Source organism: Narcine bancroftii, chromosome 2, assembly GCF_036971445.1.
Source record: "Narcine bancroftii isolate sNarBan1 chromosome 2, sNarBan1.hap1, whole genome shotgun sequence".
In the NCBI taxonomy this organism is placed as follows: Eukaryota; Metazoa; Chordata; class Chondrichthyes; order Torpediniformes; family Narcinidae; genus Narcine; species Narcine bancroftii.
In genome coordinates this window covers 53,137,394-53,165,244 of record NC_091470.1, presented here as the reverse complement: position 1 = coordinate 53,165,244, position 27,851 = coordinate 53,137,394, and the positions used below count along the sequence as shown (strand labels likewise).

Here is a 27,851-nt window from a genome sequence, read left to right as displayed (position 1 = left end):
TTCTTTTTGAAATTCCAACATTCTAAACCGTCCTCCAGACCATGACTCATGCTCTGGGCCTTCTTCCACTCCACAGCACCCCCAATAGTGGTTTATCGTTCAAGTCCAGAAATCTTTACATCATTTTCTGCATAGGCTCAGTCCGTCTCCCACTCTCTCAGCAGTCCACCTTCACCTTGGCTCTCTAAGGCAAACTGTCACACAAAGGCCAATACACAACGCAGAACTCTGTAACATTTGTCTGGACAGACTTGCATACCTGGTTTCTCCAGCTTAGCTGGCAAATGTGAGCACCCTTACCAGCAACGTCTGCGAGCAGGCTGTGCAAGGTCATTCATCAGGTGCCAAAGCCCTCTTTTGGCTTGCACATCCCACATCTTGGCTTCACGCTTTGGCACTTCCTAGCACAGCGCCCAGATTTCTGTCGTTGCGCTATCCCATGGTGAAGCAGGGGTCAGGCTGGCAGATGTATATCCAGGGTGTACCCGGGGCACTCCAACACTAAGATGCCATTCCTGCTCATGTTCTTTTTAAACGGGTGCCACAAATGCCTGTGTTAGATCCCTGTAATGATAGCCAGGAGGAGTTAGGACTGAAAGTTAGCCAATTAATGATTTTAAATATAAGTTCCTGGAGCCCCCACTCCATGAGGTATTTGTTTCTGTTAATGGGAGGGCTAGGGCTACGCTGTTATTAGACGCTATTTCCTATTATTTGATCAATGAAACTCTACTTATAAATTGTAACTTCAATTCCATGAGTGTGCTTAAAGACATCATTACCAGCTCAGGGTGACTAAAGAAGAGAAAAAAGAACCTGGAATCTGCATAACAAAAGTCATGATCCAATGCCCAATGTTGAGGTTTGGGTTTCCATGGCAACAGCTCTTACCTGTCTGTGGTTTGTAGAGCTCAAAAGATATATTAGTCAGAGGCCACCTCTGGCGTGGGAGTACCAGAGGGGAGGCTAGACCAGGATTCAGTGGGCAGCATAGGGGAAGCTCCAACTCCATTGGGCTTCCCCTCATAATGCTCTCTCCCGAGAGCACACATGTCTCTGTGAGATAAACTTCATCTCAGCCCTGAAAACTCAAGCAGGAGGTCTCCACTCCATGTACTCCAATCCCTCTAGGAGGGTGATGGCTTCCCGGACCACCATCCCGATTGCTAGACCCATGAGGGGCAAGATCGCCCTTCTATGGTCGGGGGATCCAGCGGTGACTAAATTGCCACCAAGACACCAGTCACCGTTCTGCTCCATGGGAAGTGTGCTTGTGGGTGCCTCTGTAAATACTATGATCAGTGACCACTCCATACTAACCCTCTTCACAACACTAGCAGAATGCTACTGCGGACGGTCATGTCAGCGCAATTCTAGGAGGGCATGGAACCTGGCCCAGACCACAGTCACCACCTGTTCCCACAGGGTGGTGCCATCATCAACCCCTTCTGGCCGTGCCCACAAGGCATTGCCAGTCATCCGCTGGTCAGACAGAAAACCTCGAGTGCTCACTTCCCAATGAGATATAATCGAATTGCGGGTATCTCAACTGAAGCAGTGCCCTTGCTGTTCACCTACCCTTTGGTCGTATCAGTCCCCTTGCCTGTATTAGCAAAGAAGCCCTGGGACTCCATTCGCTCACCATGACCACATACATGCCAACCTGAGATCCCCCCATTTTCAGCTACCTTCCCCTATTGGAGGATTGATGGGGGAGGCCCTCATGGCAGACCTGGAACGCCATGGTCACTAGTCAGGCTTGTAAAGGCTGAGCGCACAGAGGAGGAAATGTGTTGTGAGACTTAGTTTCCTCATCGTTATCACCATCCATCCATCCACACATACCCATCCCCCAAATATTTGCCAATCCCCACCCCCAGCTGGACAATGGCTCACAGGAAAAAAGGAATCTCAGGATTGTATGTGATGTCATGTATATATTCTGACAATAAATCTGAACTTTGAACTTCTCTTAAAAAAGAACAAAATCATACATTCAGTTAAGTTAGAAAAAGATAAATATTCAGTTAACAGAGTGCAATAAACAGATAGCAATTTAATAGTGTAGTCAGTCTATATTGTGTTGTAAGATCAGACTATGATTAGTGTGGTCAAGATCCTGATTGCCATAGAAAAGAACTATTGTACCTGCGTGCTACTTGAAAGAAGTCACACACACGTAGTGTAGTCAGGTTAAGCTCTGAGTTTTATTAGGGCTCAGGCCCAACTTTTATACTTGCACTGTTCCCACCGTGCCCCCCCCCCCTTGGCTGATGTCACAATATGCATAACAAAAGCAGGTTTCCTGCACGGGGGTACTTTCCTGCATAACAATGCCCTTCTTCCCTGTGTGCTGCGCAGCAAGGCCAGCTCCATTTTGGGGTTGCTGGCCTTTAAGCTGCCCTTGCTGTTCACCTGCTGGTTCGCTTGTTGGGGCCTTTGGTTGCCGCCACACTATTTTTAAATCTAGAGGTGCTGGTCCCCAGGATGATAGAGGTTGTGACCAGGTAATGGGGGTGTGATAGTACAGATCTATCACCAATGTACATAGTGTATATAGTTACTGTATCTAGACTGTGCTTACAGCGATTGGCTGAGAGCTAAGCCACACCTATTGTCTGGGCCTTAAAGGGTTGTGTCCCTCGCCAGGTCGGATCATTCCGGACTGGTCGGCCACCTGTGAGAGCTCCGGTCTTTTGCTAATAAAATTGTAGAGCTCGTCGAAAGAACCAAAGACTTGTTGATCCAAACGATATCGACCCACAGTCAGCTACAGCCTTCAAAGCCTTTAACTTCTGGCTGCTGAACTTTGAAAACTTCCTGAGATTCATTCAGGTAGAGGAGGATAACCAGCATCTAACAGCATTGCTGTCTATGGTGTCCTTGAGAGTCTACGAGAACATCCAAGATGAGACCACTTACACCACAGCCATAAAGGTACTGAAAGGACTGTATGATCAACCGGTGAACAGAGTTCATGCCCGGCTCGTGCTTGCATCGAGGAAGCAACAGCCTGGTGAGTCCAGCAGGGCATATTTACAAGTATTAAAGGCATTGGGCAAGGACTGTAACTGTGTGGACAAAACTGCTGCCGAGATCACAAATGATCTCGTCCGGGATGCCTATGTGGCCGGGCTCAGATCGAATGAAGTGAGGCTGTCCCAGTGCCCAGCAAGAAAAGCCAGGTGCCAGAAGTGCCTTAAAAACGGCCACTTTGCTGCAGTCTGTAGGTCTAAAATGGCCGCCAGCAAACACAGTGCTTCGTGTGAAGCCCAATCGCCGCTATCGCATTCAAACTCTTCTTCCCCAGAGCTCTGGTCCAATGAGAGCGAGGGCTCCCCTGCACGGCAACGCCTGACGTCACGGAGACGCCGAACCCGGAAGGGGCAACCCACCCTCGCAACCATGGTGTTGGCCCGCCTCTCGCCCCCCATGAGGAACACTCGACGCTACCGCCGCTGCTGCCGCCGCCACAGACACCCCCGGAGCCGACGCTGCTGCCGCCGCCACAGACACCCCCAGGGCCGCCGCTGCTGCCGCCGCCACAGCCACCCCCGGGGCCGACGCTACCGCCGCTGCTGCCGCCGCCGCAGCCACCCCCGGGGCCGACGCTACCGCCGCTGCTGCCGCCGCCTCAGCCACTCCCGGGGCTGACGCTACCGCCGCTGCTACCGCCGCCACAGCCACCCCCACGGCCAACCAGGTGCTCACCCTAGCGTCCATCGCTGACGTCCGCCAGGGCCCGACCGCCGCGACCAACGACCTACGTTGAGTTCTCAGACGGGTGGGAGGACACTGTTTCGGTGCGGGACCTAGCTCAGGACGCGGTAGACCCAGCAAACCCCTCAGGCCCCGTGCCGCAACAGAAGGACCAACAGCACCCCAATGACCCGGACTACCCTGCTGACAATACGACTGGGGAATTGAGCGATGGAGCAGTCGCACCCGACGAGCCCGCTGGCGACACCATTCCAGCGACCCCAATCCCGGCACCACGGCGGTCACGCCAGATGGTCAGACCCCCTGACCTCTACAGTCCTTGACCTACCCCTTCCTTTCATTCTCTCCCTTGTTTTTTTTTTCCCAGGGTCAATTCTCCAAGAAGGGGTGAATGTGATAGTACAGATCTATCACCAATGTACATAGTGTATATAGTTACTGTATCTAGACTGTGCTTACAGCGATTGGCTGAGAGCTAAGCCACACCTATTGTCTGGGCCTTAAAGGGTTGTGTCCCTAGCCAGGTCGGATCATTCCGGACTGGTCGGCCACCTGTGAAGAGCTCCGGTCTTTTGCTAATAAAAGCCTTGGTTTGGATCAACAAGTCTTTGGTTCTTTCGACGAGCTCTACAGGAGGTCTTTTATGAGGATGGCTGCCTATTTGAGGCAGAACCTCACACTGATGTCTTTAATGATGGGAACCTGTGATGGATCAGCTATAGACTCAAACGAGCACCCATAGTTCTTGGGATTGAGCATCATGACTGCACACCAGAATACGAAGTAGCAGGAGGCCAGGAACATTCCATTACCAGCTCGCTCTCCTGGGCCACTGAGTCCAAACCAGTGCCAACAGTGGAAGTTCTGCAGTCATTTATATGGGATAAAAACCTCTCCACCAGGGGAACAATTGCTTCTTGAAGCAAAGATGGGGAATTTATCTCACAGCTAGCCAATAATAAGTGACACCTTAAAGGGCAAAATGTCAGGTATGTTTTTGCAACCTGTTTATCTTTGAGTGAAATAGTTGTCAAATGCTGGCATAACAAATGGTGAGGTAGCCGTCAAGTCTGTTGCCAAGTGATGGTAAACCATTTGAGGTGTCTATCATGTCTGAGACGTACTGCAACAAAGAGACTCGAGCACTGGAGAAATAGTGGGTGGTGTACACTTATCAAGTGTGACATTACTCAATGATGCATTGTATCATTGTGTATCATTTTGTAGTCTGAGAAGAACCTGGAACTGGATGTACCTCTCAGTTTCTTCTGTATAACTCTGAATATACTGCACATCACTCCACTGCAGATCAGGAATCCATGAGGAAATTTACTTTGCATCATTCCTTCTCTTCTGCTTAAAATAATCTAAGTGTTGAATTTTATTCAACGTCCATTGAACCAAGATTACAAACCTATGACAAAATGGATGTAACAGAACATAGAGCATGGCATTCTTGGGAAACAGTACAGAATCATAAACGGCAAAAGCAAATAAAATGCTCAGGGATAGAATTAGAATGATAATTAGAAGATTCTTAACACCCACTGCAGCTGCAAGTGGATAACAGACTGTTGCACCTGTGGCACCTGGAAAATTGATTGGCTGTTTTAATGTCCTTGAAACCTGACCTAACATAATTAGCCACAGGGTAGAGGAAAGTCTCACCAGCAGGAAATTACCATGTACGTAGTACTGGATGGGTAGTCAAATGAGCCAATAGTTGGTGTAACAAGTCTTTATCTATGTTGCTGGTCAGTTATGTGAAGTTATATCCATCAATTGCATAACACCATTCAGAAATTCCACTCTTCAAATATTGATAATCAGATCTACATTTTAGACTCATTGAAATTATTATGTAAATAGGATGCATGTATCAGGAGTTCCTTACAATGCAATATATCAAGCAGATGTTTACGAAGTCAGCATTCTAATTTAGCAGAAACAATTTTAAAATAATTGAAGCCTTCATTATTTGCCCTTTCCTCTGTATAGGATAATCCTGCTCACTCATAATTCTTGATAAGAAGACAAAGCTGGTAAATTCATGATTCAAAAGTATGAGATCTTTCATTGTAATGTTTAATTATAAAAGTCATTAAATTCCATTATGGGGGAAGAAAAGAGAGACTAATTTTGATAATGTTCACTCCCTCTCTCTCCTATCTGGGATGGTAAGAATTGGCTCAGTTTTTCAGGGAGGGAGTGCTCAAATCAATATGTCATAATGTTCCTGTTTCCTGCTCTATTCTGCAACAAAAGAAATTTGGTTGGAGGTAACTGGTAGCCAAAATGGAGATGGTGGAAGCAATCAAACATAACATTAAAACTAATTGCCAAGGTTCTGATGTATATACAGGTAATTTATCTTACTTTTCAGTCAGACAGCATCTATTGACAAGCTTTATTCTGATCCCAGCTTCTCAGAATTAATTTTTCTTTGAACAGATGGTTAGCATCATGTATAAGATGTTGTAGATCTTTCAATTCAATTCAAATCAGAATGAATTTTTACTGTGTTTCTGATTTACTGGCAGATTTACCTGTATCTCTAAGAGGCACCTCTGATAACTGATCAGGGCTAGAGAGGTAAATGATGGCAAACTTATTGTAGTCATTATCTGATTTGAATAACTTATTTTCTTGTTAGTTAACAACTTGCTTCATAAACTCATACATATTTGGACTGATGGTCATTAACCTTTTCAGTCACATCCCTCCATTGCTATTCATTGTGCCAAGTGAGATAATGTACAATGAATCTATTTCAGATTTCAGTATTATTATCACATGACATCACATACAACCCTGAGATTCTTTTTCTGTGGGTGTGGCAGATTACCACTTATTGGGAGTGGAAAAAAACTGTTCACAGCATCAGGTAAACAAATAAAGAACTGTAAATAGATAACAATAACAAATATGAACAAAATAATATGATACAGGTTAGTGTTTTTAAGCAGAAATGTAGTTTGGCACAGACTAGAAGGGCTAAATGTTGTAATGTTATATGGTTCTATTGTTCTAATACAGAGAGAATAAAAAAAACAATAAAGTGCACAAATAAGAATCCTTAAATGAGTCTCTGATTGAGTATGTAATTGAGGAGTCTGATGGTGGAGGGGTAGCAACTGTTCCTGAACCTAGTGGTGCGAGTCTTATGGCTCCAAAACCTCTTTCCTAATGGCGGCAGCAGAGAGAACAGAGCATGTGCTGAATGGTGTAGATCCTTGATGATTGCTGCTGCTCTCCAACAGCAGAGGGCACTGTATATGTTCTCGATAGTGGGGAGGGTTATGCCTGTGATGTCCTGGGCTGTGTCCACTACCTTTTGGAGGGCTTTATAGTCAATGAGATTGATGTCCCCATACCAGACTGTTATGCAGCAGGTCAGCACACTTTCCACCATACATCTGTAGAAATTTGCCAGGATTTCTAATGTCATACCAAACCTCTGCAAACTCTTGAAGAAGTAGAGGCACGATGCCATTGGTGTGTTGGGTTCAGGAAAGATCCTCCAAGATACTGACTCCCAAGAACTTAAATTTGCTCACCCTCTCCACCTCTGACTTTCCTTTTCTGAAGTCAACATGCAGATCTTTAGTTTTGGTAACATTAAGTGCAAGGTTGTTGTTGGTACACCATTCATCCAAGTTTTCACTCTCCCTCCTGTATGTTGACACATCAGCTTTCTTAATTTAATGTGCTAATGTGATATCGCTGGCGAATTTGTAGATGAAGTTATTATCATACTGAGACATACAGTCATGATGTAAAGTGAGTAGAGCAGTGGGCTAAGGGGGCTCCAGTTCTGATGGAGATTGTGAAGGAGATGTTCTCATCAATCCTCACTGATTGTGATCTGGAGGTGAGGATACCCATGATCCAATTATACAGTAGGGTGTTAACTCCCAGGTCTTGGAGTTTCCTGTTCAGGTTTGAGGGGATGATTTTTTAAATGCTGAACTGCAGTTGATAAAGAACATTCTGACGAATGCGCCTTTACTGTCCAAGTGTTCCAGGGCTTTGTTTAGAGCCAGTGAGATGACATCTGCTGTGAACCTCTGCGAACTGAAACATATTCATGTCACTGCTCAGACAGGAGCTGATGTGCTTCAACACCAGCCTTTCAAAACACTTTATCACTGTTGCTGTAAGTGCCATTGGTCGATAGTCATTAAGGCAGGTTACCATACTTTTCTTGGGCGCCAGCATGATTGACACCTGTTTGAAACAGGTGGGTACCGCACCCTGCTGGAGTGAGATATTGAAGATATCCATGAGTACATTTGTAAGTTGGTCAGCTCAAATTTTTAATACAAGGCCAGGTACTCCATCCGGGCCCTATTTTTTTCTCAGATTCACTCTCCTGAAGATAGCATGCACGTCAACCTCAGATAGGGACAGTTTGGGATCATTGGGGACATGGGATTGAGGAGGGATGGTTCCTTGCTGTTACTGTCATCAAATCAGGCGGAGAAGGCATTGAGTCCCATCTGCTACTTCACCGGATTTGGTTTTGAAGCAGGTTATGGCATTTAGGTCCTGTCACAGCTGTCGGGTGTCCCTTGTTGTTTCCATTTTCATCCAGAATCTCCACTTCACTTACCATATTATCAATTTATCTTTTAGCTTTTGTCAGTTCTTGTTGTGTTAACCTGCCCCTCTCTGAAGTATATTACTTTGCAGCATAAGGGTGAAGCTGATGTGGCTTCTATTACTTTCAGCATGTTGAGTTTGGGAGTTAAGTAAGATTTTAGTTTGCTTGTTCATTTATTTGTTTCACTTTGATCTATCTGCTTTCACTTTAAATTGGGCATCAATAGTGCGTGCTTACAAATCATTCTATAATTATTGCATTCACTGTGATCTCTTCACTTCTTTGCTGCCAAGAGTATATTTATGGTTTCGTCTGTTGGGTACACAATGATATGCCAAATTAGATTACAACATTTGTATGGAAAAGAGAGCATTGTGTTTGTACCAGCTTCACCAGTTCATCTGGGATACCATCTGCTCCCAAGGATTTGTTGGGCTTTGATTTTTTTACTGCAACCTTGACTTCTGTTTTCAAGAATAGAGATTTCTTTGGTAAGTTCTCTGGAGACCCGAGAGTTGGCTGTATTCATACTTGTTTATCATGAAGCTTTCCTCTGTACCTTTCTTTTTTTTATATATTTTATTTTGAATTTTTCAAGTCATACATGCATTCACATTCAAAGTTCATATAGCATATATTGATATATAATCATGTTACATGATGGCTTTTAAAATCCATATCTAATCTACTCTCCCCCCTCCCCGACCCACAAATAGAAAAGAAGATAAGAAATCCCCAAAAAGAATTCGAAAAAGAACACAGAAAGAAAAATAGAAAGAAATGTCTTAGAACTATCATCCAAACTAGAAGAAGCTATTTTTTTCACTTTACCAGGTCCAGGGACTGTTGGTATTAATTTCATAAAGGGAAAAAAAGCAAGCATTATGTTGTCAGATTACATTACCATCTTCTCATCATAATTCTTGATTTTACAATAGTGCATCTCATATTAATTATTCTACCACTTATCAACATTATATTAAACATTCAAAAACATCATTTCACAAATATAGGTTCTATATTTTAAAATATATATATATCTATCAGATATCTCTTTCTTACCCCATATATAATCATTTCAATTATGTACAGCTTTTCTGAACCTTTATAATTATTAAGTTACTTTTGCAAATTATTTTTAAAACATATTAACAATAACCAAAATCTTATGACACCTCTTCTCCCCAATTTCTTTAATCCAGTAAAATTAACTCTCCCTTAAACATCTCTAACCCAAAAGAAAAGTAAGAAGAGATGAAGTAATAAAATTAGTGCATTCCTTGAACATAAATCCAATTACATCTTCACAACTCTCCTCCACCCCGACAGAAATGCTGTGTGGGCTTTGGCTTGTGCCACAGTAGGCACACGTTGGTTCGGAATACAATGGAATACACTTCCCCACCCATGAAAACATTCATAAATAGTAATACAAACATATCAAGAAGAAAAAAATACTAATTACCTATATTTTAATCTAAACAAGCATTCAACAGACAAGATCTGTACCTTTCTTCATCGGATATTTGGTTCTTTTCACCTTTCCAATTCAAAATTCTGTATATTCAAACACTCGGTTTCACATTTAGAGCTTACTTTTTTTATATAAATGTCTATCCATTTGCCACTCTGCTCAGTTTTTTCAGCCACAGATGGTCCTTAATTTGCATTTTATTTTCTCTTTGTGTCAGTATGTTTTTATTACCAAGAGGCTGCATACAATTGGAGTTAATCCCACAGGTCCTGGCTTCCTTAGAAAGTATTGCTTCTTGTTGCACTGAGGTAATTAACAATGCACTGAATCACTAGTTGCTTTGCAAGTAGTTGGTTCTGGGGGGGTGGGGGAGTTAATATTTATTCTTTTTTTATTTACAGGGTATTTATGGCCTTTATATGTTCTTGATCATATTTTTTGTACAAGGTCTTGTGGTACAAAAAACGTCATCTATTTGCATCTATGGATCCCCGAGGTTGTTCATGATTTCAATTGCCAGTTTCAACTTGGCAAAGTAGAATGATCTTTCTTGCAATATTGGTAGTGAGCTTATGATTTATAATGAAGAGAGCCTCTACTTCCTCAGGAGTTTGCGGAGGAGCTAGTGGAGTTGTTCAAGTGAACCGGTACGGACTTGAAGGGCCGACATGGCCTGTTTCGGTGCCGTAAACGGTTATATGGTTATGTGGTTGGTTTGCTGCATGTAGTGTTTTGTGCTGGTAAGAATCACTAGGTCCTTTTATAGTGAAGAAAAGCGATCGTAAAGACAGATATACTCTGTTTAAATCACTTCATTTGTCTCCATAAAAGATCTGAAGGCGGATTGACTGGTCAAACTTGCTCCATCTTCCATCTAACTAGGCAGGTAGACTCAGAGGTGGACCGACTTCACATCACCTCCTCCATAAAAGGATTTCCGCGGAATGTGTTTCCAAAGGGGAGGGCTGATGAGGTTGCGATGATGCTGTCAGCGTTTTAATTTTAAAGAATTTTAATAAAAATTGTCATTAATGACTCTCAACGTGGTGGCTGTGTTTCTTCCACTGCTCACACCGCCACAGTACAACCGCTAGTAGAGATCTGAGCAAGGCATCTTAGGACTCAGGCAGATCTTCTGTGCAACATAATCACCTTTTTTGAACATATGGTTTCCCTGAAACCCGCAGAGCTGGCGGCACTTACGGGCTTGCGCTCCACAGCTCTGGTGGTAGAAACACCATGTCGACTGGTCCTCCTCTGGCTTGGTCTTGGGAGCGGCTTATGGTCGGCTGGTTCCTGGTCATGCCACCTGGTTGAGGGCTGCCTTGTTCTCCCTCTTCATGCACCAGAGGGCATCCACACGGGCTGCTGATCTCCTTGGATTCGAGAAGTCTTCATCTGTGAGGAGCAGCTAGATGTCCTCTGGCACCTGTTCCAGGAATATCTGGTAGAAGAGAAAACAAGGCCTGTGGTCTTCCACCAGGGCCAGCATTTCATCCATCAACACCAACTGACTACAGTCCCCAAGCCCATCTAGGTGAAGGAGCCTGGAAGCCCATTGCTGGGGAGTTAGCCCAAAAATTCCAAGCAGCAGGTCTTTGAGGGCAGTGTACTTGCCTAGGGGGTGGTGGATGATGTTGTCCAACCTCGCTGCTGTATCTTGGTCCAGAGCGCTCACGACATGATAGAACATCGTGGCATCTGAGGAGCTGTTGCGGACTTGAAATTGTGCTTCTGTCTGCCCGAACCACGTTCTTGGTCGGTGGGTCGAAAAGGGGGGAAGCTTGAGGGAGACAGCGTTAAACTCTGCTGAATCCATGGTGTTTTGAGTCCAGAAAAATGTCTGGCCTCGTTGGGGTTGCCACTGTGGCTGTGTGAGCAGTGCAGGAAACTCAGCCACCATGTTGAGGGTCGTTAACGACTGTTTTTATTCCAATTCAGCACGTCCCTTTAAGGGCAGCATGAGCTCAGTCACCTGGTGCATTGTGACGTCATAATCGCTGCCCAGGGTGGGCGCTGGAAGGGATGCTGGAGTCAGAGAGAAACCTCTGACGATGCATTTTCCCCATGGCTGTCCTGCCATATGATGATACAAGCGGGGCCGGTTCGCCATGAGGATGTGCGCCGCCACAGTACCTACTTTTCAGTCACCATTTTCAGTATAGACCTCCTTTCCTTCCTGGCGTGTATGTTTGACATCACGGTGGTGGGTGGCGCTACTGCACTGCCTCCTTCAGCTTCGGAAGCCAGCTCGTGATTCACCCCTGCATAAAAACGCTGCACAATCTGAATTTTTGGTCATCAGCATAAAAGGTAAATTTGCCTTTTTTTAAAAATCTTGAGCAGGCAATTACATGCCTTTTATGTATAAAATCTCCTATTGCTCAGTCCAAGGCATTCTTACACTGTTTTAGTTTTTTGGCCGAGAAATTAGTTGATGCTACTTTTATAAATAGGGCTAGAAGCTAAAACCTTTTGTTTTCACTTGCATGAGAGTAATAAGGTATAAATGTCCACTATAGTTTTGGACTGTTGAATTATTGGCAACTTCCTTGGTTATCTCCTGGAAGTGAGGAATGTAATCAGAAAGAGGAGAAACATAGAAAAATAAGAGCTCCCTTCACAGATGCCTGGACAATAGGAAATGTGTATTTGCAGCTGGAAGAATTCCAACATCTGACTTGGTGCCATGACCTGGACACCATTTATTTTTCAACAATTTAGCAAGATATTTGCATCTGTCATAAAATAAACGCGTACACCCTGATGGCCCATCATATTTTAAGGATCTGTTTTGAGCTTTAAGATGTGAGTAGTATCATCACATTCTCAAGATAATTTTCATTGATCCGTTTACATCCTTATTACAGAATTTTACAATCAATGGATGTTTTCTTCCCGAAAACGCAAGACTTTCATGAAACAAAATTCCTTGAAGCCATGCCACCTTAACATTACCCACAATAATGAAAGATGAGATTTTTAAATTCACAATTGTCAGGTAACTTCAGAAATAATGGATATTTGCTGTACACAACCAAACTGGAGGCTCTGGATTCACAATACTTGCAAGTGCAGTGTTTTAAACAAAAAGACAATACTCCCTGGGCTCTCACAAGCAATTGGTAAGGATTCCCCATGCATTGCCAATTTTCATGCATTCTTCTGAGGGTTGCAATCTCAAAGAAGACTTTTATTGAACTACCATTGATGGTGTAGTATCCCTGCTGATAAATGTCATGACTAAATCCCAAAGCATTGATTTATCCCACCATGAAGCCAACCTCAAGCAAGAAAAAATGATCAGTGAAAGAATCTACTCTGTGTTAACAAAAGAGTAAGGCAGCAATTCACAAAGTCTGATTGATTTTGAAATAGTCATAAGTCAAATGAAGCATTTCTGATAGTGAAATGCACTTGACAACCATGTTAATTGAAACATCCAAAATAGACACTTGGAACAAACCCTAATATTATGTGTAATACATGACATAACGAATCTGTTCTAATATAGGAATCAGAATATTTATCTTTAATTTGATTTCAGATCATACTGTTAGAAATCCAGCACATCAGGATTTAACACATTCCATTGAAATATCTTTGTTTTCTACTGTAATGAAGATGCTAACTTTTTTCAAGAGAAAGGTATTTTTTTAGTGAATCAGTACGGTAACAGGCCCTTGCAGCCCACAAGCCCGTTCCACCCAATTCCACCCAATTGACCTACATCCCTGGTATATTTTGAAGGGTGGGAGGAAACCAGACCCCTGGGGAAAACCCCTACATACACAGGGAGTATGTATGAACTCCTTACTTACAGACACCGCAGGATTCGAACCCAAGTCCTGATCGCTGGTGCTGTAATAGTGTTGCGCTGATACTATACTAACTGTGCTGCCTGCAAAGAAGAATGTTTTGCATTGAGAGATTTTTAAAATGTATGTATTGGCATTCAAAGAGCTAAACATCAGGCTCTATCTGCTTTAGGTGAAAAGCAATTTCAGTTGCTCTTAGCATTTAGGTAAATCTGAAACTTTTTTCAGTCTCAACATTTGTGGCTGAGTATTGGGTTTGGGGTTGTCTCTGTTTAAATATCCTGTTCAGGCTTGTATATGTAGATTTTAGAGTTGGATAGCAATGGAGACTGCTAAACACAATAAAGTCTGTGAAACGATACTCAAGGTCTCTGATCGGTTAATTTTGATGACAGCTACAGGCCACCATTTTGCGGAATAATTTATTCCCTCTAATTACAACATCAGGCAACTTCATTCACTTCCAAGCAGCTGCTTCTCAGTCTCCCAGATATGCTTCTATTTGATTTAATTTGCTGCAAGTGAAAATTAAGTAACTGCTGAATTATAATATTGCAACATCTAAATTTTTAAAAAGTTACTCTATTTCTTTCACTGTATTGCAAGTCAGTCCACGAAAGCAACTTTATTTTAAATTCTCTGAAGATTCTGTGATGTATTGTGTGTGGGCACAATTCTCAATGCCCTAAAAATGTAAGACAATAACTATAATTTTCTTGCACATTTCTCCCTAAATTACATAAAGAATAAAAGCAACAGGAAAAGATAAATGTATGCCACACCAGCCAGGGGGCTGGAGCTTAAATCCAAATGAACAACGTAGCATCTTGGATGGAATATCAATTTTTATAACCCCTAGATAAAAATAGCTAATTGTGTATTTTTATTTACTAATTTAACCATTATTTGAAAATTCAGTTTACTTAGGAAGTATAATTTTGAGAACTGAATTTTCTCTGTGAGAACAGAGAACATGAAGGCACATTGATAAAATGTCCTAACTTTAAAAATAGTTCAAAGAATGAAGGACAGACACTCATAGTGAAAGAACTATAAATTAATTTTGTCAATCAATTGCAAAGAAAATATATTTTCAGTACTTCATTTTCATATGTATCAAAATATAGCCATAGAGGTTGTTTTGTGAGCAGACCAGTTAGATATCTTGACATTGTGCATCAAGTAAGATACAGTACAGAAGTCCAGATCTATGAAGGAAGATTAATTGTTACAGAACAAAGACAATAGAGTCTTACTATTTTGAGGTTCATTGAGGAATCTGATAATGGAGAGAAAGAAACTGTCCTTGAATCTAGTGGTACGTGATGTCATGCATCTTCTTCCTGACAGCAGGGGAATGACGAGAGTGTGGCTGGGATGTGATGAGTCTTTTAAGCTACAGGGTACTTTTCCAAGGCAGTCGGTGGATGGGGAGGGACCCATTGTGGTCACAAGTTCACAACCTGCTGCAATTTCTTGTCACCTTGAGCAGAGCAGTTCCCATACCATTTTGATGCTTTCAATGGTAAATGTGTGACATGCCAAATTTCTAATTGTCTGAGGAAGTAGAGATTCTGATGTGTGGGTTACAGGAGAATTTTTAGGGGCATATTGGTATTATATATACAGAAATGTCTGTCCATGAATAAGTTTTTGCTTGAATTTTCCACACACAAGTCTGATGAGGAATGTACTCTAACAGTACAGGTGTGACTTCAAATGCAAATTTTAGACTACTGGTATTGTATACTCAGGAAAAAGGAAGACAATTAGTAGAATGTTCAATGGGCGTATATGAAAATGGTCTCCTGGAATTGGTGCTAATGTCCCAAGTCAACTCCAGTAAATATGTCTAGAGTTATTCCCCTAATAATTAATTTTGATACTGATGCAATTACTCAAGTGATTTAGTCCACTAGATAGCTGCACATGGTTCAATTATTTGAAAGTATACAAAAGGAGGCTAAATACAGTTATTTCTTTCTGAAATGTTCAAACTGGAAAACAATTGTCTTGCCCTATTCATATAACTGATAAATGGAAGCAATCTTCATGCTGATCTCTTATAATTCACAAGGATGCTATCTAGATGGAAGGTTATGAGCAATTTTGAATCCAGTTTTGAACTTTTTGGGGACAATGTACTAAAATGTGAGGCATTGCACTTTGGAAGGATAAACCAAGGTATGACATACATGGTAAACAGTAGGGCACTGAGGAATGCAGTAGAACAGAGGGATACACAATTCCCTGAAATGAGCATCACAGGTAGACAAGGTTGTAAAGGGAGCTTTTGGCACATTGGCCTTCAGAAATCAAAATATTGAGTATAGGAGCTGGGATGTTATGCTTAGCCTTTTCACACTGCCAGTGAGTGGTGACCCTACTTGAACCCTGGTGAAATTCCCGGGAAGGCAGGACATCCCAGGCCTTTCACACCGCGGTCAAAATTCCCTCTAATTTGTGGGGGGGGGGGGGTCATCACTGGGAAATGCAGAGTGATTCCAGCTGCATGGGGGATTATGGGTAATGAGGACTGCCATTAATCCCGCATTGAACCATCATCGCGATGTCCCAAAGCAACCCTGAAGCAACCCTCCGTTGTCAGGTAATACAATTCTTTATTTTTATCACTTATGTGACGCAGCACGCAAGCGCTGACATCACAACTCTTCCCCTGCTTTGCCATTTGCCATTTCACTCTGCAGGGAGAGAGTTATCCAGGAAAATTATCCAGGATATCTAGGTGTGCAGAACCAGGTAATTTTCCCGAGCCGACATTTTCACACCACCAGTTCAAAGGGCCTTTTTCTGTGTGTAGTGTTCTATCATTCTATTGTTCTATTGGCCATGCCTGAGGTCAGAAATGTCTGACATTTCAAAAAGTTGTTTTAAAGAGCGTAATTCTGATATTATATAAAGTATGCCATTACGTTTTATACAATTAATTCCAGAAAGGCCATTAATCAATAATCGAGATGTATAATGCTATTAAAAACTCACTGCATGGAACAACACTTTCAAGGTATTTCATATGATCTGTGGTTCATTGAAACAACAGTTCCTGCCACGTTACTGATTTATGCAGATTATACTGGAAAAGGCTGCAAAATGGAGCACAAGCACCTTGTGGATGAGCTGGGAATTGCTGAAAGCAGCTTCTGGATTTCTGTGTTCAAATATACACGTAATCTCAATGTTACTGCCAGATTTTCTCCACAGTAGTAATAAAATTATCACTGCTGGCAAACTCACCATTATTTGATATTGCAAATGACAAAATATTTTGTAATTATTTTCAATCTTTCCCCATTGATAAATATATCTTTTAATCTGTTTGATGTGAAGGAAATCCCTTTTTTCCAGTTTTTTAATATTGCATTTGGATTCCCATTATAAAACTGTTTTGCAAGATGTCCTTCATAACACTTCTGCTTGGGTGCTTTGTGTGAATTTGTGTTTGGCCGCATGTTGCATTCATGAATCTTGTGCAGCATTCTCAAAGTTGCTAATGCATTTGAAGTCACCTTGAGTCACTTCTCCTACTTGCTAGCTTAGAGCCTACCCAGACTGAACCTGTTAATCACATCTGTGAAACATTTATCAGATTTCTAAATCGCATGCTGACAAAGTGTTCATCTGAGTGCACAACCCGTTAACTGAAGATGTTCCTAACAGGATGAAATACCTCACTTTACACAAAAATCCTTTGGTTCTTGGGGTCATTGAGAAACCATAGCACTTTTAGGTGAAAATAAAAAGGGCCATTAAATGTACACTATGAATGTATACAGCATATTTAATTTCTTTTAATTTCAATCTAATTAACTACAAGAAGTTCCCCTGGCTAAGATAACTGGTGGTCTGATATCAACATCTTGCATTTCTATGATGCCTTTATGTAAAAAAAAATCTTCAGGCATGAGAAACACTATCTCCTGATCAAAATGTAGCAAGTATTTTAAAAAATGCATTAGAAATTTTATTGTCTTGCACTATCTTGTTATGCTTTTTTAAAACTGCTGTGTACACAATCACACATCGTATTTAGGAACATAAGAATGTAAGAAATTGGAGCAATCGAAGGCCATTTGTCCCACCTGGCCTATTCGCCCATAACTAACCTTCCACCTCAATGTTATTTTGATTCCATAACTAGTCTCCACATCTTGATATGAGAGGGAATTCCAAAGATTTCCCATCTGAAAAATGAAGATTTTTTTTCTCATCTCAATCTTCAATGGCTTACCCTTATTCTGAGACACTTGTCCCTAATTCTAGACTCTTTGGCCAGGGAGTCTGATCCTATGACTAAGAAGGGAAGTGAGCAGAGGAGGCAAGCTCAAGTGATAGGAGATTCCATAGTTATGCAGGAAAAATAAGAGGATCCATGGAGGTGATCGAGTATCCCGGATGGTACATTGCATCCCTGGGTTCGGGATATCTCAGATTGAGTTCATGGCATTCTCAGGAGGAAGGGTGAGCAGCCAAATGTTGTGGTCTGTTTAGGGACTAATGTTGTAATGGTAGGAAGGGTGAGGAGGTCCTGAAAGGAAAGTTCAGGGAGTTAGGCGTTAGGTTGAAGGAGAGGACCTCCAAGGTAGTGATCTCAGGATTGCTATCCATGCCATGGGAAATAGGCAAATAATGCAGCTTAATGCATGGATAAAGACATGATGAGGCTGGAAGGGCTTCAGGTTTACAGATTATTAGGGTCTCTTCCAGGGAAGGTGGGACTTGTTCTGACAGAACAATTTTCACCTGCACTGGAGGGGGACAAATATCCTTACAGGCAGGTTTGCTAGTGCTCCACTAGTGGGTTTAAACTAGATTTGCAGGGGGAAGGGAACCAGAGTGTTGGAGCAGATGGTCAGGTTGAGGAGGATAAAGGTCATGCAAGGACTGCATGTATAGACAAATCAAAGCTTATACATGATAGAAATGTTCTCAGATGTATTGATTTCAATGCAAGGAGTATTGTTGGAAAGACAGATGAGTTTAGGGCATGGATTGGCCCATGGGATTATGATATTATTGCAATTAGTGCGACTTGGTTGCAGGAGGGGCAGGACTGGCAGCTCAATGTTCTGAGGTTCTATTGTTTCAGATGTGATAGAGGGGGAGGGATGAAAGGAGGAGGAGTCACATTGCTAGTCAGGGAAAATATCATAGCTGTGCTTAGACAGGACAGAGGCAGGTCCGGCATCATGGGGGAGCATTTGCAGGCCATTCCCCCCCAATAAGTTATTGTGCCCCCACACCGACCTGGAGCACTAGCGTCACCTAAATGAATCACATGGTTTCGTCTGCACACACTATAAACATGTGCATATGTCTGTTACGTTGGAGGGAGGGCAAAGTGTGACAAGTGCATGGAAGAGGTATGGCACCCATTCTCCACACCCCCTCCCCCACCAACTGAGTTCTCAAACAGTTTGTGCTCCCCCTCCCAGTGAAGCCAAATCAGTTCAGATGGCTCGTCTACAGAGGCCATATGGGTAGAGCTGAGGAACGGGACCACACTGATAGGGTTGTATTATAGACTGCCGAATAGTCAGAGAGAATTGGAGGAGCAAATCTTCAGAGAGATAGCTAATGATGTAAGAAACAGAAAGTTGTGATAGTAGGAGATTTTAACTTTCCGCATATTGACTGGGACCCCCATACCATAAAAGGGCTGTAAAAGCGTGTTCAGGAAAGTTTTCTAAATCAATATATAGAGGTACCAATGAGAGAGGATGCAATACTGGATCTCCTATTAGGGAACAAGATAGGACTGGTGATGGAATTATGTGTAGGGGAACATTTTGGTTCCAGTGACCATAATGTCATTAGTTTCAAGTAAATTATGGATAAGGATAGGTCTGGAACTCGAGTTAAGATTCTAAATTAGAGAAAGGCTAATTTTGTGGAAATAAGAAAGGATCTTGGAAGAGTGGATTGGAATAAGTTGTTTTCTGACAAGAATGTGTTCAGTTAGTGGAAGGCCTTCAAAGGTGAAATTTTGAGAGTGCGGAGTACCCAGTGATTATGTCATGTCTTTTCTTAATCAGGTATTCTGTGTTTTATACTAACGCTAATTTTCATAAAATTTGGAGTCCTTTTATGGACTATTTTCATTGTCATTAAATCTGTTGTTCTTGATTATTGAATGTATTTATTTAAGTGTATGGTTTTTCCTTCAGGTAGTAATGTTTTATAGATTCAGCAGAACTACACAACCTAAAAACATCCCAGTTTTTTTCAGTAAAGGATTAGAGTTCTTTTCTTTGTTTTTTTTTGTTTATTTTCTGTTTTTGTCATTCTGACAACATTGTATGGGGAAGGGGTATATTGTTATTGTTTTATTTTTGGAAATGTACTTGTATTCTTTATATTTGGTAACCTTGTGACCTCTATGCAATGAGTTATTGTTCTATAAAACTCAATAAAAGATTGAAAGAGAGAAAAGATAACACATCCAAAGTGTAGCCATCACTCTGGATGCAGAAAAAGCATTTGATAGACTAGAATGGTATTTTTTTGTTTAAGGTATTTGAAAAATTTGAAATAGGACAGATATTTATAATATATAATAGTCCTAAGGCAAAGTTGCTACAAATGGGCAAGCCCCGACTCCATTTTCATTAACTAGATCTAGTTTCATCACCTGCTTTTTCTATCTTAGTACTTGAACCTCTTGCAGAACTGAATCAGACTGATCAAGACATTAAATGATTTAAGGTTAATCATGAAAAATACAAAATTAATTTATTTGCTGATGATGTTTGATTTATTTGATGGAACCAATAGGTTTGTTACATAAATTATATTCAAGATTGGAGGGATATGGTAAGGCATCTGGTTATAAAGTAAACTGGGATAAAAGTGAAATGATGCCCCTTACTATAGGGGATTATTCTCAGTGCCAACAAGATACTCAATTTAAATAGCTGGTGAATGCAATAAAATATTTAAGGATACGAGTGGACGGTAAGTTAGAGAATCCATATAAATTGAATTATGTATTTTTACTTAATTGGTGAAGATTTGAATAAATGGAAAATATTGCCAATAACATTATTGGATAGGATTGTGTAAAACAGTGATTCTCAACCTTTCTCTTTCCACTCACATACCACTTTAAGTAATCCCAATGCCATCAGCGCTTTGTTATTAGTAAGTGATTTATTAAGGTTGTATATGAGTGGGAAGGTTGAGATTGTTACCCAATTGTTACTGAAATAATTTGCTTGAGAAAAATTGTCATTGGCCCATTTCCTTTGGAGTTATGAAACTGTTCACATACCGAGTCAATTAGATACAGTTAAAACAGTGGTTTACAAACTTTTTCTTTCCTCCCACACACCTTAAGCAATCCCTTACTAATCACAAAGCACCTAAGGCATAGGGAATATTTAAAATGGTATATGAGTGGAAAGAAAAAGATTGAGAACCACTGTGTTAAAATGAATATATTTCCTCCAGGTCAATATTTATTTCAAACTTTACCAAGAGTGATACCACAAAAGTTTTTTCAAGAATTAAATAAATACATTAGAAATTTTCTTTGGAAAGGTAAGATGTCGAAAGTTTCTTTGGAGAAATTGACGTGGAAAGTTGAGTTAGGAGGTTTACAATTACCAAATTTCAAAAATTATAAGGCAATTCAATTGAGATTTTTGACCTCTTATTTGATGAGGAAGAGAAAGCCAGTACAAGTTAAAATAGGAGAGAGGAAATTGGAAGATTTTATATATATCTAAATAGAAATCAAAATTAATATCTGGGGAGAGGGAAGCACTCTTGCTGAAACATTTGATTAATATTTGAAATAAGATAAATAATGAAGTTGGAATAAGGAATGCTCCCCTACCTAAAATGCCTTTGATTCAGAATCAGCATTCCATTTTCAATGGATAATCAATGGGATACATACATGGATGGGAGAGGTCTAGAGCACACATGTCAAATTCTGGCCCGCGGGCCAAATTTGGCCCACGATATAATTATATTTGACCCGCAAGATCATTTCAAAAATGTATAGCGCATGCACAGTAATACAACAAATCCCAGAATGCATTGGCGTCAGCCCGCTAATCGCCCCCACCTCCTCTGTTTACATTGCAGGGTCTCACCGTGGACTCTGGTTTTGGGGCCTGGCCAGTGTCAGAGGAAGCCAAGGCCACTTCCCAGCGCCCGGAACAGGAGGCCACAGGCCTGACCTCGCCAAGACCGTTGCCCACTCCCCCTCCCTGCCGCAGGCTGACCCGCGACTCACGGTGACGGGGCCGCTGATCCCCCGAGGTGCCGCCCTGCAGCGAGAGCCGATGCCCCCGCACTGTCGTTGTCCAACCCGATCGCCTGCAAACCCCGCCCTCCCGCACACAGGCCTGAGTAAATATTATGAACTTTAATCTCAGGATAAAATGATCTTCCAATAGTTTCATGTCACAGTGATAAATATATTCCTGGTTAAAAATGGTCCTGCACCTGGATACAAGCTCATTAGGCATAAAACTTGAAAAGTGTGTCAATCAAAAGATATCTGTACCAATGGTAAAAGGGCATGGCAAATAACCCTGCTAGAGTTCATGCCCACAATCAGTCACCCATTTGATTGTTTCAGGAATCATGTTATTCTCCCACATTCTCAATAGCCCTCAGATTTTACTATTTGACAGCACACTAGCAACATTTGACAAATCCTCTATAGAGAAATATTATTTATTGAATATTTTATTTCTCATTTGTTAATGCTTCTGGAAAGAGTTTATCCAAAACTATTATTAACATTTATTTTAATAAGAAAAAGTTTAACATTACATATGTTGAAAGAAGAGAAAACATGCAGATGTTGTTGAAAATTTTCAATAAATATTTAGTTCGGCCCTCGACAGTCCAAGTTTTTAATTTTGGCCCTCCGTGAATTTGAGTTTGACACCCCTGGTCTAGAGGGTTATGGCATTGGTGCAGGTCAGTGGGACTAGCATAATGATGTTTTGGCACAGATTAGAAGGGCCAAATGGCCTATTTTCTGTGTTGTGGTGTTCTGTGATTCTATGGAAAACATCCTTCCTACACGTCGCCTGTGAACATCACTGCGACAGTTGAGTAAGTTTCAATGTAATCTCCTGTCATCCTCCTTAACCTCTGAGAACACGTACACTCTACTCCATCTGTCCTCCGATGGTAAATTAATCTTGTGAATCTTGTACTCACTGTGTGGTAAGTCTGTTCTTTATTTGGTCAGGAGACCAAAACTGTACACATGCCCTTTCATCCTGGCTTTAGAAATTTTAGAAGTCATCATATAATGTCAATCTGGCTGCCTGTGATTTTAAGATTTAGGGTTGACAGTTGACATAATTTCTAATTCAAAATTCAAATACATTGAGAAACAATATCAGTAATTATGATAAGTAATGCCTAATGAGACATTCAACCCAAGGATGTTTATTGCACAAGGCAATAGATGTCACTCAGACTCATACTCGAAAGGTTTTTTTTTAATTTATGTGACGGACAATAACATGATATTTATGTAAAAGAGTTTTTGCGATAGAATCTTTCCATGTAAGGAAGCCGTAATAGATTACAGCTTTATTAAAGCTTGGAACAAATCCGCTGGATGTTATAAGGGGGTAAAACATTAATTAACACAAGTAGAATTGAAAGGCAAAGAAGCATTTTGGAATGCCAGAATAAGGATGTTAGTGTTATAACTTTTTTTGTAAACCAATATAGAAAGCATTTCCTATAAGCTGTAAAATAGTTGAATAGAGGCAATGCATCAGAGGTGCTATAACAAGAAGAAGCAGTGTTTTGCAAATCTGAAAGAAAATCACTCTGCCACTTCAACACTGAGGCATTGGCTACAGCTCATTTCCTGATGTGCAAATAAGGAAAGAGCAACCTACAATTGTTTTATTACCATCAGCATTCAAATGTGCAAAGATTCAGCCAAATAATGAAGTCATTTACATGCATGACAAGGTCTTCATTCATGTGCCTCTTCACAGACTCATGAACTGTTGTTTTATTTAATCAAAAAAATTTGCACTTGAATACAGCTGCAGAGCCAGTTAACAGTGGACCAGCTGCCTCCATGCCAGAACGATTGCACAATGATTCCTTTAATATTTCTTGATGTTTGCTTCCAAAGCTCACAAGACGTGACAGGTGTGATTTACTTGAGGGGCACAACCTGCTTTAATTCCTGCTATTCTTCATCTGTATACTTCCGTAGGTCCTGGTGTAGTAATGGATCACTGGTAGATTTTGACATGGCTCTATCACTGCTGGATGTAGGAAATGAACATGCCAACTTCTCAGCTTGAGGCCCTCAGGTGGTTGTCCTTAATTACAGGCTGTATTTCTATGTGCAAACAAGGGGTGAAGGTGGCACAAATTTGACAGAAAATATTCATCATTCACTTGATTGGAAATGTGATTTTATGAAGGGAGAGATAAGTGATTTCTTTGTTCATGGCAAATGCAGAAAACCAGGGACAAGTCTTGGTTGAAACAGGTCACAGCAGCAGAGATCAAGTGTGCTAAGCTTCTGTTATCTTGGGTTTAGAAGAATAAGGAATGACTTCACTAAAACGTACCAAATTCTCTATTGGACTACTTAGAATTGTGCACTGAAAAGGATAATTGACTTCAGGGCATGGGATGTGATAACAGCGCTGCACCTTTAAAGGTCTTTCTTTTGGCTTGGCTTCGCGGACGAAGATTTATGGAGGGGATAAATGTCCACGTCAGCTGCAGGCTCGATTGTGGCTGACAAGTCCGATGCGGGACAGGCAGACACGGTTGCAGCGGTAGCAGGGGAAAATTGGTTGGTTGGGGTTGGGTGTTGGGTTTTTCCTCCTTTGCCTTTTGTCAGTGAGGTGGGCTCTGCGGTCTTCTTCAAAGGAGGTTGCTGCCCGCCAAACTGTGAGGCGCCAAGATGCACGGTTTGAGGCGATATCAGCCCACTGGCGGTGGTCAATGTGGCAGGCACCAAGAGATTTCTTTAGGCAGTCCTTGTACCTTTTCTTTGGTGCACCTCTGTCACGGTGGCCAGTGGAGAGCTCGCCATATAACACGATCTTGGGAAGGCGATGTTCCTCCATTCTGAAGACGTGACCCACCCAGCGCAGCTGGATCTTCAGCAGCATGGACCTTTAAAGGTAAAGCTGGCAGAAATGATTATCAATATCCAAATAGTCCAGTCTGGATTGCACCCACACTGAATGCTTAAATCGGTTCTTAGAGCTGATTTCCAAAGTTCCTCCAGCCCAATAAATTTTTAAAAGAGTGTTACTGGAAGTAGTTGATGGGAAATATTCACATGAATGAAATATAACACTTATGGACAAGGGTTGCATTTCATTCATATCTTTGTACTATATACATATATCCAGTATAAAGATATTAAAAAAGATTTTGTTTTTAGATCGTATGCCTCATGCACAACCATTTGCTTTCAAATACAGTCACCGATACTGTCGAGACAAATGTGACAGCTGCCTTGCATATGACAATTGTGTTACAAATGGAAAATTAATCTCTGCTTCAGTGAGAAAAAATTGCCAGGAAACCAGAAGGATTGCTGCTGCTTTTCCCAATGATCAGGCAAATGAGGTCTTATTTCACCACTTCATTCGAAGAATGACCCCCTGTACCAGATGTAAGTTAATAGCTAGTATCCTCAAACCAGCAGAGAGTATGAGAAACTCAGTTCATGGCTGCCTGTTTTTCCCACCTCACTGTCAAAAGACAACCCAACACCCAACCCCAACCTACCAATTTTCCCTTGCAACCGCTGCAATCGTGTCTGCCTGTCCCGTATCAGACTTGTCAGCCACAAACGAGCCTGCAGCTGACGTGGACATTTACCCCTCCATAAATCTTCGTCCGCGAAGCCAAGCCAAAGAAAAAGGATAACTGAATAAAAATAATCTATTGAGGTACATGACAAACATAAACAGTAATAATCAAACATTTTTTTAATGTATGTCCTGGTTCCAGTATTTCAAAGATTATTTGCAGTGTCTTCTAGTTTCATATTTCCAAGCAGAAAATCCATTGCATCTACTCAGCCTGGAAGTGAATGACTCAGATATATTTTATTTTATTTTGCCCAAGTGCTCCTGAAATATGTGAATTCTACAATGATTGTTTGACCCTGAATGCAAATCTCAGGTACAGACAGGGAAAGCTTGTGTTATCTATGCTCTGGTCTTTCCCCCCCCCCCCAGGACTTGAACAGATTCCTTCTTAAAAGGAAAAACGGACGAACCAGCTCCGTATGTGATGGCCGTGGTAGTGGAGCAGCCGCGTTAAGATGGTGCCATCGGATTCAGGAATTCCTCGAGGTCTTGGCCACCGTACGCACCCTTTCGGCTGCGTAATGACATCACAGCCGACATGGTGACATGGTGTAGTCTCACCTTTAAAGAGCAGCGCGTGAATTTCAAATAAACATTTGAACCTGGGACTCACCTGACCTGTGGTTTCTTTCATTCATGTAGCTACCACTACAGTTAGTGACATTTCTGGCCTCTTAATCATGGACGCAGCAACAGTGAATGCAGTCACAGTGAAACTGCCCCCCTTTTGGACGCTTCACCCACGCACATGGTTTGGGGAAGCAGAAGCACAATTTCACTTCCAGCAGATCAACTCCAACTCGACAATGTTCTACCACATCGTCAGTGCCCTCGACCAGGAGACTGTCGCCAGAGTGGATGACCTGATCCACGACCAACCTGAGGAGGGTAAATACCCAGCATTCAAACAGCTCCTCCTCACAACATTCGGCCTGTCCAGAGATCAGCGCTCTGCCAGGCTGTCTTGGGTAAACTTATACCTCTCATTTTGTTCATTTTAGATTGGTCACAGTGTTTTAGCTACCGAAAGAAAATAGACACACACACCGAGAGCAGTTCAGTTTATACAAATGTTTATTACTAATTCAAAAGCTGATTTCACACTACAATATGCAAGCCCTTCCCAACTATACTTATCAACGCTTGGACTGGTCCCAACTGCCGAAGCGAGGCAACAACTGCACACTTGTAGTAGGTTGTCAGGGCGCTGGTAGCAGCTTCTCCACCTCCCCCGACCGGGACGTTGCTCGGACTCTGGCTGTTCTTCCTTCTTGACAAGGGGTGTTCCCACCCCTCGGAGAGTCTAAACTTCAGCAGCAGGACCACAGACTTTTATACCCCAAAAACAATTAATCATGCACCCACTCCCTCTAACATTTGTCAGTCAAAATCAAAGCTGAGCATACTATTCTACAATTTAGAAGATTAATTATTATGGAGCAGGATGCTATGATATCCTGGTTTATCTCGTAGATACAAGGACTCATTAAAACTTCTTGAGCAAGACAGGTTGTGACCAATACGTCAATTTCAGAGTGTCGTATTTGACAGCTGCTTTCCCTGGGCCTCACGGTGGAATTCCATTTCAAAGTGTATCTTCAGATAAGTCCCCATGGCTGAGTTTAATTACATCTGCTAGTTCTGAAAGTTAGGTGACCTGCGTGTGGACCCAGTGTCGTCAGTTCCACATAAGCAAAAAGCATCTGAGTACATGGTTTTAATCCTCCATTACATTCCACCCCTTGGTCACAATCTGTCATTTGCGAGGCCTAACCAGTATTTGAGTACAGAGGGAGCGAAAAAAGAGAAATAAAAACAACAATTACAAAGATAAGCAATGACGCGAGCAACCAACGGAGGATAGTGTGGCCCACTCCCCCAAATGTAGCAGTTAGCCATGAGAAAGGATTCCAACCAAGGCTCAAATTATCCTTGTTGGCCACAATACCCAGATACTGGAGCTCACGAACAGATTTTGAAACATGCTGAACAATAACATATTTATATAAGCTGCACTTGAGGCTGGTGACCGAGGACTTCCTTGGTGTAATGCATCGGACCGTGTTTCCCACGGGGAACTCCCTTGGAACGTCCTCGACATTACAAATCCAATTGCTGGCATCAAAGCAGCTGTTAAGCCAGATCACCAGGAGTGTAAAATGGAGAACCTGGAACAAAGAAGCCTGACACATGTCACTCACGATACCATAAGCGTTCAGTGTTTAAACAGACTAAATCATCCTGTCCCTCAATAGCTACCCACCGAGTGTTACCCTGGGCAGGTGTCACTATTTCCCCTTTTACAGGAGGGCCACTACCTGGTGGTGCCACCCATACCTTTTGTCCAACATTCTCTAGTTCGGGAATCGGGGGCAATG

At 41.8% G+C, this 27,851-nt stretch overlaps 2 long non-coding RNA genes across 4 annotated transcripts in view; one reads left to right on the top strand and one right to left on the bottom strand.

Annotated features, from left to right (window-relative positions):
- Positions 1-2,582, bottom strand: part of LOC138753547 (uncharacterized) — a 44,866-nt gene extending 42,284 nt beyond the window's left edge. Inside the window, exons 1-2 of one of the 2 annotated variants that reach the window (XR_011351243.1) lie at positions 2,149-2,582; positions 301-564 (exon numbers count right to left, since the gene is read on the bottom strand). This is a non-coding gene — a long non-coding RNA (uncharacterized lncRNA). The remainder of the gene's footprint in view (positions 1-300; positions 565-2,148) is intronic. The other variant, XR_011351242.1, reaches the window with a different exon arrangement.
- On the top strand, positions 2,317-26,085 carry LOC138753544 (uncharacterized). 2 transcript variants are annotated; one of them, XR_011351239.1, is made up of 3 exons: positions 2,320-2,507; positions 6,261-6,312; positions 25,843-26,085. It is a non-coding gene; the product is annotated as an uncharacterized lncRNA (long non-coding RNA). The 2 variants fall into 2 exon arrangements; XR_011351238.1 differs by lacking the exon at positions 6,261-6,312 and having other exon boundaries at positions 2,317-2,507.
- The last annotated feature ends 1,766 nt before the right edge of the window (positions 26,086-27,851 follow it).